Genomic DNA, 14,289 nt, shown 5'->3' on the forward strand with positions numbered 1-14,289 from the left:
CCATGAAGCCCAAGGCCTGCAGTATTTTCCTTGCAGATAACTGGTTCTTTGTTGCCAACTTTTTGAAGTAAGAAGTCAGTTGCCTTTGTTTGTCTGGTTTGAGATAAGCCATCTGGGCAGTTGTATTTAAGCTTGCACCCAGGAATATTATCTCTTGAGAAGGTACTAGTTTTCATTTATTTTCGTTTACTGTGTACCCTAGGCAAATTAGTAATCTTTTTACAAACGCCAGATGCTTTAGAAGAATGTCTCTGTTCTCTGCTTGAATAAGGCAGTCATCCAAGTAAGGATATATTTGAATTCCTCTTTGTCTGCAAAATGCAATTACTAGTGCCAGGCATTTTGTGAAGACCCTGGGCGCAATAGATAAGCCAAAGGGCACTGCAGAGAATTGGTAGTGCATTGAGCCAGCTATGAATCTGAGGTATCTTCTGCAAGATTGTCTGACTGGGACATACAGGTATGCCTCTTTTAGGTACAAAGTAACGAGCCAAGCCTTCTTGCCCAGCATGGGCAGTAGCTGCTGCAGAGTCAACATCTTGAATTTTGGAACATCCAGAAACGTGTTTAGTATAGACAGGTCCAGTATTGGTCTCCAGGCTTTGTCCTTTCTGGGCACCAAGAAAAGTCTCGAGTAAAATCCTTGCCCCTGCTCTTGCTGTGGTACTTGTTGAATGGCCCTCATGTCCATGAGGGACATAATTTGCTTTTGTGCCTCTTCCCATTGATTGTGTGGCAGGTCTGGCATACCTTTTGACCTTGGCAGGGTGTGAAAGTGGAACCTGTAGCCCTGGGACACTATGTTCAAGACCCATTTGTCCTGGGTAATCATGTGCCAATTTGGAGAAAAAAGTGCTAGTTTTCCCCCTAAAGGGGCTGACAAAAGATAAGTGCTTGGATCTGGCAGAGGAAAGTCATTGGGACTGTTTCCTGTATGGCTGTGACTTGTCTTCTCTACTTTTGGAGGTAGAAGCACCCCATTGTTTAGGCCTGTATGAGCACTGGGGCTGTGATCTGCCTCTGGGACATCTGTATCTGCCTCTTTGTGGCCTGTCTGACACTGGAAGGGACCAATTCTTTGTAGGCCAGTTCCTGCTAAATCTGGGTGGCTGTACCTGTAGAAAATCCTTGACTGTCTGCATGGATTTCGCTTTATCCTCCATTTTCTTCAACACCTCTTCTGCCTTAACACCAAACAAAGTATCATGCTGCAATGGAGCATCCAATAATTTTGCTTTAACATGATCAGGCAGATTCTGTTCCTTTAACCAAGCATGCCTTCTAATGACAGAGCCCGTAACAGTGGCCCTGCAAGAGGCCTCCAGTGAATCAAAACCACATTGCAAAGTATGCTTTCCCACTTGTTCAGCTGCATGCAATAAATCCTGCATTTCCTTGTTATCAGAACATTCAGAATTTGACAACATTTTCTGTTTAAGCAGTGATATTAAGTATTGCTGATATTTAAGCATATGAAACTGACAATTTAAAGCCCTTACAACCAAGGTAGCAGAAGTGTAAACTTTCTTCTCCCATCTGTCCAGTGCCCTAGAATCCCTATCAGAGGGGACAGGGTTTTTTGCAGTGGAAGCCTTGACCCCTTTGGGACCCTGAGATATAGTTTCTGTGTCAGCAGCAAGGTTTTTATATAAAAATTTATGAGAGTCTGGGACCCTGCAGTATCTGTCTGGCTTTGCAGGTGCAGGGGGTAAAGAGTCAGGAGACAGGCTGGACTCTGAAAATACATCATCTACAATGTCTAGAATAGGTGGAATAGCAAGAGGTCTGTGCTGGTAGTAAAATAAAGTCTCTGAGCCTTTTCTTAGATTCTGAATAATCTTGGCTCTCCCAGTGGAAATGCTCCCTCATGGTATGCAGGGTTTCCCCAAAAGAATAATCCTCAGGAGGAGAGGATGAAGGAATGGATTCTTCAGCATCAGAATCCTCATAGGGAGGAAAAGAGTATCCCTGTTCAGAAGAGGAATCAGGGGAAATTGAAACCTGATCAGAAGAATCATATTCTGTCTCTTGCCTAGGCCTCTTATCAGGAGGGGGATGGGAACCCCTGATCAAAGTAATTAGGTCTTCGGCCATTTTAAGCATCTGTTTTTTAGGCATGGAAGTCTGAGTAGGAGAATGCTGTACTTGTTTCTTTGTCTTTAGAACTGCTTTAGTCTTTGCCTTTGAAGCTGAAGTTGGCTTAACATAAAACTCTGTAGGTCTGAAGACACCCTCACACCCTCAGAAGCCGATGCCTGTTCAGTGGCTCCGGGCCCATTTGAAGGAATGGTTTCTGAGAGTCCAATACCTTGAGTATCCAGAGACCCAGTCGGCTCCACGTGGGAGTCGGAAGCGTCCTGTGGCTCTGAGGTAGCAGGCGCCAGGGGCTGAGAAAGCACCTCACTGAGAACCGGCGAACCGGCAACTGGCCTAGCGGAGGTCTCGTCGTTGGTTTTGGACCTCGGATGCCTATCCTTTCCTTGTCCTTGCGTTTTTTGTAAACTCCGGTCGTCGGCTGTTCTGATGGCATTATACAGTTAAATCTGCGGCCAACGTAATGAAAGGCAAAATCGAACCGACGCTTAATAGTGCGTTGGTTAAATCTAGCACAAAACCGACAGCTAGCAATGTCGTGATCAGGGCCTAGGCAAGGAACACAGTAAGAATGAAAATCCTTATGAGGTATTTGCTTCCCACCAGAAATACAATTGTTAACTTTTTCCGACATCGGTCTGGAGTAAGAAAAAAGTTTCCCCAATGGGGTACTTAGCTTTAATGAAGACTTCGGTTCTGAAATTCGGATTTGAAAATCTCAGGAGTCGGCCGACCGGCACTTGCGAACTGCTTTTGCTTCGGGCACCGCGAGGCAAGAAAGACTGAAGAAAATGGCGTCGGCTGCATCTTTTATACCCCTGGCACACTGACGTCAGGGAAGAGGCGATAGCAACCAACGCCGGACCATGATTTTGGAATTCAGGCCGACTGCAGGTAGCCTGCCAGCAGGATAACCCAAGAGTAATGACTGCAACAGTGAAACACGATGAACATCTAACCTATGGGGGTGACGGAATCCAACACACTCTAGCTAGGCTTATAAATATCCTTGGTAAGACAGCCTAGTACCTACCTTTGCACTTATTACATGTCTTATGTGCATGGATAGTTAACTAGCTCATCCATTTTACTTTGATATCATATTGATAAACTGTCGGTTGATTACACGTCATATGTATCCTGTCATTGTGTATTGTAAATGCCAATAGACATAACTAATATTTGCCTAACCTAACAGTAATGCTATGTAACTTGTAATACATATCTGCCTACAATACTGTACATTACACAGTTATTGACACAATATCCCACAATGCAAATCATTATTGCACAGTGGGCCAACCTTTGACATGTTATTCTCAATAATACACCCATACATATGGCTACTGTTACAATATATCAACATATACTATCCCCTGTTACAGCACAAATTTGTTGGTCCAGCCCTGCCACTGACAGCGGCTGGTAAGGAATATTTGTGTTCAAAACCCTTATATAGCATCCCTTGTGGTGTATGTGGTGTTTGCCTTGTGACTTACAGCAGTACACACATAAATACTACAAGCTTTACTATGCTCAACAATGCATCACTACAAGATAACTGTTTCCACTATATGGATTGCATGCACTTTAAATATTACAGAACAGGTACTAAATACACAGACGTACTGAGTGTTCTACATACCTTATTAGCAACCCGAGGTGTCATTGACTGTTGATTCAATCCTTTTCAGTTTGTATTTCAATCTTCTTTGTAATGTCCTGCTGGTATACATAGATGGTTTGAATGTGTGATAAGCCATCCTTTTCTAGTTAAATATCGGTAACATGTGGTATCCTGACCACCAATTGGTGTTCCAAAGTAGCTAATTAGATACACATCCGCTGTGCAGCTACTCCATTAGCCGATACCATGGCAACAGTGGTGTATAACTGAGCACGCCTTTTGGATGTTGTCCGTTTGCCTTACTTTCGAGGAAGACGGCCTGGATGTGTTGTTTGTGATGGATTTCAACAGCTATATGGAGACAGACAGAGATAAATTAGCGTCATGACTCCCGTGGATTGTGTGTAATGGCTAGACTATTTTGTTCTACATGTGAATACAGCTGTTATATTTCAGAACATTGCTACTTATGCAGGGTTTGTTTGTACCTGATACTTCTGCAGATGTTTAAGTCTGGCAAGGATGTTTCGGCAGCTCAAGGCTGTATGGCTATGCATGAACTGTTATGTGGTTTACAGTGTGCTCACCAGACATCCTTGATTTGGTGTACATGAGTATCATACTGTGCTGTTACTCAGTAATTGGTAACACATCCCGATGTACACACAACCCTCTGAAACGCAATTAGTGCAAACAAACCCTGTAGCATCAGCAGCTGTTCCATTGTATAACAGCAACTATTTCACATAGGGCCATGTTAGTGTGTCTCTGACAAGGTATGTTAAGGCTTCTGCAGATGTCGTACAGTGAGTGAATGATTTGTGATGTTATTACAGTTTGTGTTGTAATTTGTTTGGGTGTGGGGATGATGTTGGTGGGTGTGCATACCAGATGCAGGTGCGTAGGAACTGCTTTTATACATAATCGATATGTGCATGAGGATTCCTTCCCTATTTGAACGCCTATCCTTTAGTGGACTAATGCTATGGTAATTGCAGGCTGATTAATTAAGGCACTGCTAAGTGGTTCCTGTATAGCATGCAGGTGACATTAGTCCTTGAATCCTTTCGGCAATACATCAGAATGTAATAAAGTGTTTTACATGAAAGCTGTGTATTTCTGTCATAGATATTTGCAATCATTGTAGTTGTGCTGGTGACTGACTCTCTTTGGCTAGGGTTGCCAACTTTTCATATGGCCATAGTAGGACATTTTCGGGACACGCATCAAATTTTACAGGCCGACACAAACCCACGGTCAGTACAAGGGATAGAACTTTCCTTTCTTGCCTAAATATAAACTTATTCTTGTAGCAGTTTAGTTGCTTATCCTGTTTCGTGTAACATGTAGGTAATTTAGATACAGAAAGAACTATTGTATGCAACTATTACATTACATATGGGTCATAATTATGTCCTACAATCTCAGGATATTTGCCACATTTAATATATTTGGTCAGGACACAACCGCCCAAAGAGGGACTGTCCCTCGCAAAGTGGGACAGGTGGTAACCCTATCACTGTCTTATGTCCATAGCACATAATTGTAATAGTGTATAGGCATATACTCTCCATATCCTTTGTTCATAAAGGTTGGTCGTGGTGGAATGTGTGATTGCTATGGTCCATGTTATACTCATATATGAACACTTCAACCGCTCTATATGGGATACCTACGGAATCCCGAAACCACACAGTTCCGATGCCCACAGTACCGGGCCCAGACTCCCATACCCCACATTACTGACAGCGACAGTAACTCGCGAAAGTAACACGAACATGGAACACACACACGCACACACAGACACACTGCTACCCACCACATCCAAACAAACCATCCTACACTATGTATGAGCAGGTGGGCAAGCCCCCCTACACCCCCCATGTAGGTGTCTGCGCCCCCCACACCCCCCCTACTTTAATATTCTACCTCCTAGATCGAGCAAACAGACGCACAAAGCTAACCCACACCCACACATTACAGTCCCCCAGGAACACACACCACACTCAGAACATACACTTACACAGACTACAGCCCTCAGAAACACACAGTAACCTACCTGAACCGCAACACCAGAAGCACTGACTAACTGTCCCTTAACATCGTGATTTTAAACCTTGTGCATCTGGTGTACCGGTACTGTGTTCTTTCGGACCTTAAGCCTCGGGATTACACGCGTCGGTATGTCAAGCAGTCGGTATGTGGTAGGTATCCCATTTATATGTACCCCCATGGTTATGTAGATGTTGTTAACCTATCTATATATCTACATATTTATGTATATCCCCATATATCGACATATATCTCTCTCTCTCCCTCTCTCTCTATATATATGATGATGTATATATATATATATATATATATATATATATATATGTATTATACACACATATATACATATATATATATATATATATACATATATATATATATATATATATATCTATATATATATATATATATATATATATATATATGTATATACATATATATATATAAAACATACATCTTTCATTGGGTACATACCGGTTTGTCCTATTTCCACACATTCCTACCTTTTGTGTTTTATCCTGTCAGTATACACAACTGCCATTGGTACATCTCAGGTAGCTTAGTGGTATGTTATTGTGAAGATTGTGTACATGGCTGCGTGTTCTAATCCTGGCAGTGGTATTTTACCTATCAGAGCAGGCACTGGTAGTGCAAGGGTGATTAATGCACATTTCAGCGGTTGTGTGTTCCACATGTTTATTATTCTGTGGAATACTACCTATATATGCAAACTGTGTTTAAGGTATACTATGTAAAATGTAAACATCTGAGAAGATTCCTGTCAGGGATACTCCCCATTATTTGGAACTACATCCCTGATTACATTATGCAAAAAAAACCCTCACTAACACTCCCGGGAATCCTTGCAGAGTGGGTGGGGAACAGTGGATACACCCCAGGGATCCCGCAATTGGCTCTGCTCCACAGAGGGACAGTTAGTTAAATGATGGGGTGGAGACAGCAGACACTTTTTGCCTATGCTTATGAGTGGCCTCGGGCAGTTAGGCATGTACCTACCTATGTATTTATGAACCTCTACATACAGTATGGACACAATGCTGATAGCTTAATTTACTGTTCAGGTATTGACTTACCTTGTGCCAATGGCAGTTGTGTAACTTGTGTGTACAATACTACCTATGTAGGATGCACACAGTAGACCACCTATACATGACAATTTACAGGTGGTCGTGTGTGTGTGCCATCCGTGTTTGCTGTGTGTGCAGGTGGAGAAGGGTGTCAGTCCATGAGTGCCTACACTGTCAGTGTGTGTGCTAAACGTTCCCTCTTTGCCAAGGCATGGGCATACTGGGCACGCCTCTGTCTGCCTACTGGGGCTAGCACAGGGTATTCGTGATCTGAGTCCCTCTGTGCCTGTGGGTCCCTTGGCAATGGTGGTGGGCTGTGAGGGCCTTCACCATTCTGTCCCTGCTGCAGCTGTTTCTGCAGGATCATACTGTGTAGCATGGCACATACTATGAAGATGTGGGCACACATGCTTGGTGAGTACTGCAAGGCTCCACCAGATATGTCCAAGCAACAGAACCATGATCTTAGCATCCCAAACACACGCTCTATGATGATTCTGGTTTCTACGTGTGCCTCATTATGACGTTCTTATGTGGCTGTGTGTGCATTTCTGATGGGAGTCATCATCCACAATTCCAGTGCATAGCCAGCACCCCCCCACCAGGTGGCCATATGGGATGTCCCCCCTGGCAAATACCTGATACAGCTGTGAGACATGCCAGAAGTGGGAGTCATGATAGCTTCCTGGGCTGCCAGAACACACATCCATGATAACGCTCTGGGCATTGCACATGACCTGGCAGTTGATGGAGAGGTGTCCCTTGCGGTTTATGTAGCGCCTACCCTGCTCACTGGGTGGTGACTTGATGTGTATGTGCGTGCAGTCTATTGCACCCAGTACCTCTGGATAGTTTGCCACACGGTGGAAGAGATGCATATTGCTGGACAACTCCTCCTGCGTTCCGGAGAAGTATATGTGCTCACTGGCATGTGGTAACATGGCATCCAAAAACTGGTGGAGTTCCCTAGATGCTGATGCCTGTGAGATCCCCATGATATCCCCAGTTGGCCTATGGAAGGTACCTGTGGCTAGTATTCTCAAGCTTACACATACCTTCGTATCCACTGGGATGGGTTCCTCTCTGTTACTTCTAGCTCTGAGGCGTGACCACCACAGCTCAACAGGTTCTTGTATGATGCCCCTGTCCACCCTGTAACGCTCTACTATCTCCACATCATGTAGCCCCTGGTAGGTTACCATGGGTATGAACACTCTTCTCCTCCGGTGCCTGAGATGATTGTCAGCATTATCCTCCACACCACCATCAGTCTCCAACACATGCTGGTGAATCAAAGCTATGGCGGCACCTAACATGTACATATTAAAAGTTCCCCTGTCTGTATACACCAATGGTGCAAAGTGTCTGGGAATACACAAGTGTGTGTGTGGGGCTTTCACACCTTATACTATTGTGCAATGGATGATGCTGGTGTAATTGGGTGTGTTTGTGCAATTCCAGCTGCGGGGTATGTTAATTACTGGTTTTACAGCAGGTACTGCTATTGTGGGGCCTTTGGTGTTGACTTACGTTTGGCTGCCGTGATTCATCTTTTGCCCTTTACTTCACTTTTCAACCAGATTCCCCTCCCATTGTCAGGCATGCCTCCAGCTGCCGGCTTTCTTGTTTTGTACTTTCACAACCCAGGATTGTGTTGGGAAATGTATTATGTAGCTGATCTACTGCAAGTTTGCTTTGTTCTGCTATGACAGTTCTCTTTTTTTTGCTGTACGGCACCTCCCCTTTCCTGTTCTGCACGTAGCTGCTAGCAGCCTTATTAGCTGTTGTCAATGGCCCACTGTGAGTTCCTAGGTGTTAATTACTCATTCGTACTCCAATTACCACGCTGCAGCATTACCTTATTGTCTTCCCCTATCCTTCCTGTTTCAGCTGTGATGCGTGCTGCGCACAGCCGTTTACCGGGTTTCGAGTGCGTTTTCATCCACGTTCACATGCACTTTCAGTTACCTTCTGTGCTCTCAGCTAAGCAAAGCTATGGCTACTTCCACACCTCTATCCTGCAGCTTTGCTTAGCAACAGCCAACCCAGATTAGCAATGATCCAATGTGCTTAAAGCTACGGTGGCGCACCCCTCTCTTGATGTCATGTTTACCTTCAGACCACTCCTCGGTGTTGTACCGCTACGCTGTGTGGTACATCCTTACACCGGCGAGGTGTTAGCGATTCAGTATTACTTGACTCATTTGCATGGCATTGACTACTAATTCCTAGTTACCACGCAGAACACTGTCACAGACCCTTAGCAACCCTTGCCCCATGGTTGTGACGTAGCATGCATGCCATTGACTATTATGGGGAATTCATGAATTGTGTTACATTGCAGTTTTTTGACATCTAAATATATTTTCCTTTTGATCCCGTTTGCACACAGATGCACTGCGGTTTTACTTTGCATTAGTGTGGCCATGACATTAAATTTTATTTTTTATGTGTTGTGGATGTTTTTTATGCCATTGGCATATATTAACATTATAATACATAACTTTGGTCCGCTTTCATGGCTCCGATTTTATGTTTGAAAAAATGTAAACCGTTTTTTTTGGTTTACATTTCTTAATGCCTACGCTATACCTCCACCACTTCGTGAATCGCTATATACCTTCATTTGCATGCTACACTACTGCGCATGGGGTAATAAGCATACATGCACCAGGAGCTGCGCAGCTCTGGTGTACGCTGGTAGTGCACGTGGAAACAGCTTGTACCTGAATCGCTCGGTGGCCATATTTGGCTCTAGATCACCGACGCTACTCCGGCGCTTGGCGCAAGCTTCATGAATCTCGGGGTTAATGCCTTCAAGTCTCTTAGTTTCAATGACACTAAAGCTGAAGCCTTTAAAATATTGACAGGCTAATGGCTTGAGTAATCATGTAATGTTAGACAATGCTTGTATAAAGCTAGTAAGTTATTATTGTTGAATCTTTCTGATGAAGTTCTTGTTATAACACGAAAAAGAAAAATGAATCCAACCTTTTTTGCCCCCATATTACGCCAGACCTTGGACAAAGCCAAGTGTGCCAACAATTTTTCTGCTATAAACAGCATGTTAGTTTTCAGCTTAGATATGTCAGTTTGTAACTGCGAGATGAAAAATTATTTGTGATAACTGGCATATTTTAAAGGCCAATGCTGATTTGTACAAAACAGTAGGAGACAAACCTTCTTTTGTACGCAAGAAAAATGTGTGCTTAAAAATGTTATCACAACTTGACAATACTTTGAAGATGCTAGCCATTTCTGATAAACCTGGGGTACTTACAAGTGTGTTTTTTGTAGTGCCTGTAGGTTTATTAACAAAGGAGACCTCATTATGTTACCACACTTTGACAAGACTATTCCGGCTTCAGGAAGATTTACATGTACCACCAGGGGGGTTATTTATGTCAATGTCTGTATACAGTGCAAAGAATTCTATATACGAATGAATAAATAACATTTATATGCAATTAAAAAGAAAGACAGTAATAATGATTTACACAAGCACAGCTTAATCTGCGCTAAGTTAAAACAAATCTTGTTTTTTTGTTCTAGAGCATGTGTTAGATGACAAAAGGTGAGATGATTATAAGAATCTCCTAGAAAAGAAAAAAGCTATATGGCAGATTAGTTTGAAAGCTGATGAATTCCCTGGCTTGAAAGAGGTTATTAATATCAAATGCTTTCTAAAGGATAGAAGTGTGACACCCGTGCCCTGGCCCAGCAATCAGAGATCACAGAGAAATACTTAAAATAATTCAGTAGTACAGTACTGACATCAAAGAAAAATGCTTAGTCTAATCTTTCTAGTTTCTAGCTATTTCTAAAAGAAAACACAAGTCTAAGGTGGGTGCACCCTTGTTTCCCAGTGAACATGTCCCCAAATTCCTGCAACACTGCTCAGATTTCTCGAACCCGGGTAGGGGATAGCTGCTGGGACATTGCTACCCCTTCCAATGAGGTGTCAGCCCGAGCCTCACTGAGGAGATCAGTCCCCAGATCTCCCTCAGACTCCTCGTGCAATCCACTGCAAATGCTCAGCACAAGGGCGTCCCTATCATGGTACGGTTTCATTATGTTCACATGGTACAATTTGTGCTCCTGCCTTTTGCCTAGCAGTTCCACCATGTAATTAACATCACTTACCTTTCTTTCCACCTTGTAGGGTCCCTCCCAAGCTGCTTGCAGTTTGTTGTGCCTGACAGAAATGAGAACCATTACCTGCTGACCCACAGCATACTCTCTAGCTCGAGCATTCCTGTCATACCACACCATTTTCTGTTGTTGGGCTTCTGCCAGGTTCTCCTGGGCCAAGCCCATGAGTTCCCTGAGCCTTGTCCTGAGGTTTAGGACATATGCCACAACAGATTCCTTGTGAGACTCACACTCACCTTCCCACTCATCTCGAATTATATCTAGAGGTCCCCTCACCCTATGCCCATACAGCAGCTCAAAGGGTGAAAAACCTGTGGATTCATGGGGAACTTCTCATTAAGCAAACAACAGATGGGGCAAATATTTGTCCCACTCCCTCTTAAACTGATCTACAAATGCTCATAGCATGGATTTGATTGTAGAGTTTAACCTCTCAACAAGACCATTAGTCTGGGGATGGTAGGGGGTGGTCTTCATGTGCTTCACCCTACAAGACAAGCCAGTAGGTCTGACATGAAATTGGCATCTCTGTCAGTCAGTATTTCTTTTGGGAAACCTACCCTGCTGAAAATCTCTAACAATGCATTTGCCACCTTCTCTGCCTCAATAAAGGACAAATCCACTGCCTCAGGGTATCGTATATCATAATCCACTACCACTAGGATATACTTTTTCCCTGTGGAACTTGGGGTAGTCAGAGGACCCACAATATCCATAGCTACCCTCTGAAATAGCTCCTCAATCATAGGCAAAGGAATCAAATGAGCCCTCACATTGTCTCCTGCCTTGTCTACCTTTTGGCACTGCTCACAGGTCCTGCAGTACCCTGTTACATCTCTAGAAATTCCAGGCCAGTATAAGTTCTGCACAATACGCCTCTTTGTACGATTTTTGCCCATATGACCTGCAAAGGGAATATCATGGGCTATGGCTAGAAGTGCCAGATAGTAGGCTCTAGGCACTACCAACTGCTGTACTCTCTCATCTTCTAGCCCTCCCTCAGGGGTCCACTCTCTGTACAATAACCCTTTGTCCCAGTATACAGATTCCCCCTTTCCTTGAGAATCAGGTACCTCCCTAGCTACCTGCCTCAGGCCTTGCAATGTAGGGTCTGAGAGCTGAGCCTGTCTCAACTCTCTCCTTGTAACCCTTCCCAGCTCCCCTTCCACAGGAAGTCTGGCATCCTCTGACAGTGATGCCTCACTGTCAGCCTGGGTACTACTACTCACCTCTACCTTTGCAGTCACTCTGTCCAAGGGAACATCAGTACCCACAAGCAGCTGTGGCTCACATTCAGTCTCACTGCTACAGAGTAGCTCCCTCCCTAAAGTAACCACCTCACCAGTCCTGGCTGCAAGTATGCAGTCTGTCTGCGTCTCCCCCAGGCTACCAGACCCACATGCTTGTCTCCCAGCCTGACCGCATGTAACTGCATAAGCATATGGTACTGCCTCACCCAAATCCTTCCCTATCAGGACATCTGCAGGATGGTAGTTTGGTACCCTTGTTGTCCCAAGACAACCTACTATTGGCATTTTGTCTTTCCCACTTACTGGCTCCCTCACCTTTTGTTCCTCACCTTGCCTCCATGGAAACCTATATGTCACATGGCCCCACAGGTTGCATACAAAACATTTAACCCTAGCTCCTGGACATGCACCTGGACTAGTGGCTTCCCCTGCTACTGGCAGATTCTGTTGGGGCAGTCTGTGCTGCCCACCATGGGTTCCTTTAGACCCATGAGCACCCCTGCGGATCCCCTTCCTGTGCTGGGCTGCCCTGCTTACCAGGTATATGTCTCCCTTCTTCCCCAGCTCATCTAAAGTAGCACACTGACTATCAGCTAACATGTCCTCAGACAAAGTGCTAAGGGCTTACTCCCTCACCAAAAGTTCTGCCAGCCCTTCAAAAGTGGTGACCTGACATCCACTCACTCACCTATGGAAATAAGTGCTCAGTTCAGCAACATATTCACACATACTTTAATCTGCCTTGCGTCTATGCTCATGAAACTTTTTCCTGTACATTTCAGGTGTTAGCTTAACAAACTCTAATAGACAATTTTTTACAGCAGTATAATCAAAACATGCAACGTCAGACATTTTAGAAGATATAGTTACAGCTTTACCATGGAGTAAGGGGGTCAGGAACTGTACCCAGAGCCTCTGGTCAACCCCATACTGTTTGCATACCCTCTCAAACATATGAATAAAACTATCACATTTATCCCCCTCATTAAACTGGTGAAGAAATTTACTGACCTTTTGTGCTTCTGGGGTCCAGTTACTCCCTTCCCCATTAACTCCATGACTCTGGCGAAGAGTCAGCATTTCTCTCTCATGCTTCCTCTGCCTCTCTTTTTCCTCAGCTTCTGTCTCCAAACGCCTGGGTTCCAACTCAAGTCTCTTTAGCTGCAGATGGATTTTTAAGTCCTCTGCAAAAAGGTTGAGCTGTCCATTCTCTGAGGGATTATATCTCCACTGCCAGTCTAACTATACTCATGGTTGCTGTTTTCTGATGCAGCTGTAACCAAGGCTGCAATCAGGTCTGCCTTAGTCAGGTTTCTATGCACCAGTCCCCTAGCCTGGCACATCTCCGCCAGCTGGCTCCTTGTCAGCTTTTCATACTCCTCTGCTGACATGCTGCCTGCACACCATGACTAAGCTAACAGAAGAAATAAAACAATTGTGATCTGAACTCTGAGTATTCACTGCGTGGCTGATTTAGAGTACAAAAAAACCTTCAAAGCTCACTGTACGCAAGCTATAGGAATTCACTCTACCCACACCACTACAAGCCAATTAGTATTTGCCAACCAATTAATATGTGGTGTGGATATCGCACCACAGCCAAACAATTAATATATGGTGTGGATATCCCACCACTGCCAAACAATTAATATGTGATGCCCGTGCCCCGGCCCAGCAATCAAGGAGCCTCAATCCTCACCACTAACACCAGAGAGGGCATCTCATATATGAACAAATGATAACAAATACAATCAGTAAAGTGCAATTTCCCTTAAGAACACACAGAGATCACAGTCAGTCCAGGACTGGTCGCTCCCTTGCTCTCCAGGTCCTCAATAAGACTCCCCACTGGCACAGCTATAGGGTCCAGATCTCAGCCTAGCTGTACAAGCTAAAACCTCTAGCACCCTCTCTGTCCAACCAGTGCTTCGTGTCCCTTTCCAAGTAGCTGACACACACACACACTTTGAGATAGGAGTTTATACAACCACACAGATACTCCTGGGAAAGGTTGGCACAGGTTCCC

Source organism: Protopterus annectens, chromosome 2.part0, assembly GCF_019279795.1.
Source record: "Protopterus annectens isolate FY-2018-M chromosome 2.part0, PAN1.0, whole genome shotgun sequence".
Classification (NCBI taxonomy): domain Eukaryota; kingdom Metazoa; phylum Chordata; order Ceratodontiformes; family Protopteridae; genus Protopterus; species Protopterus annectens.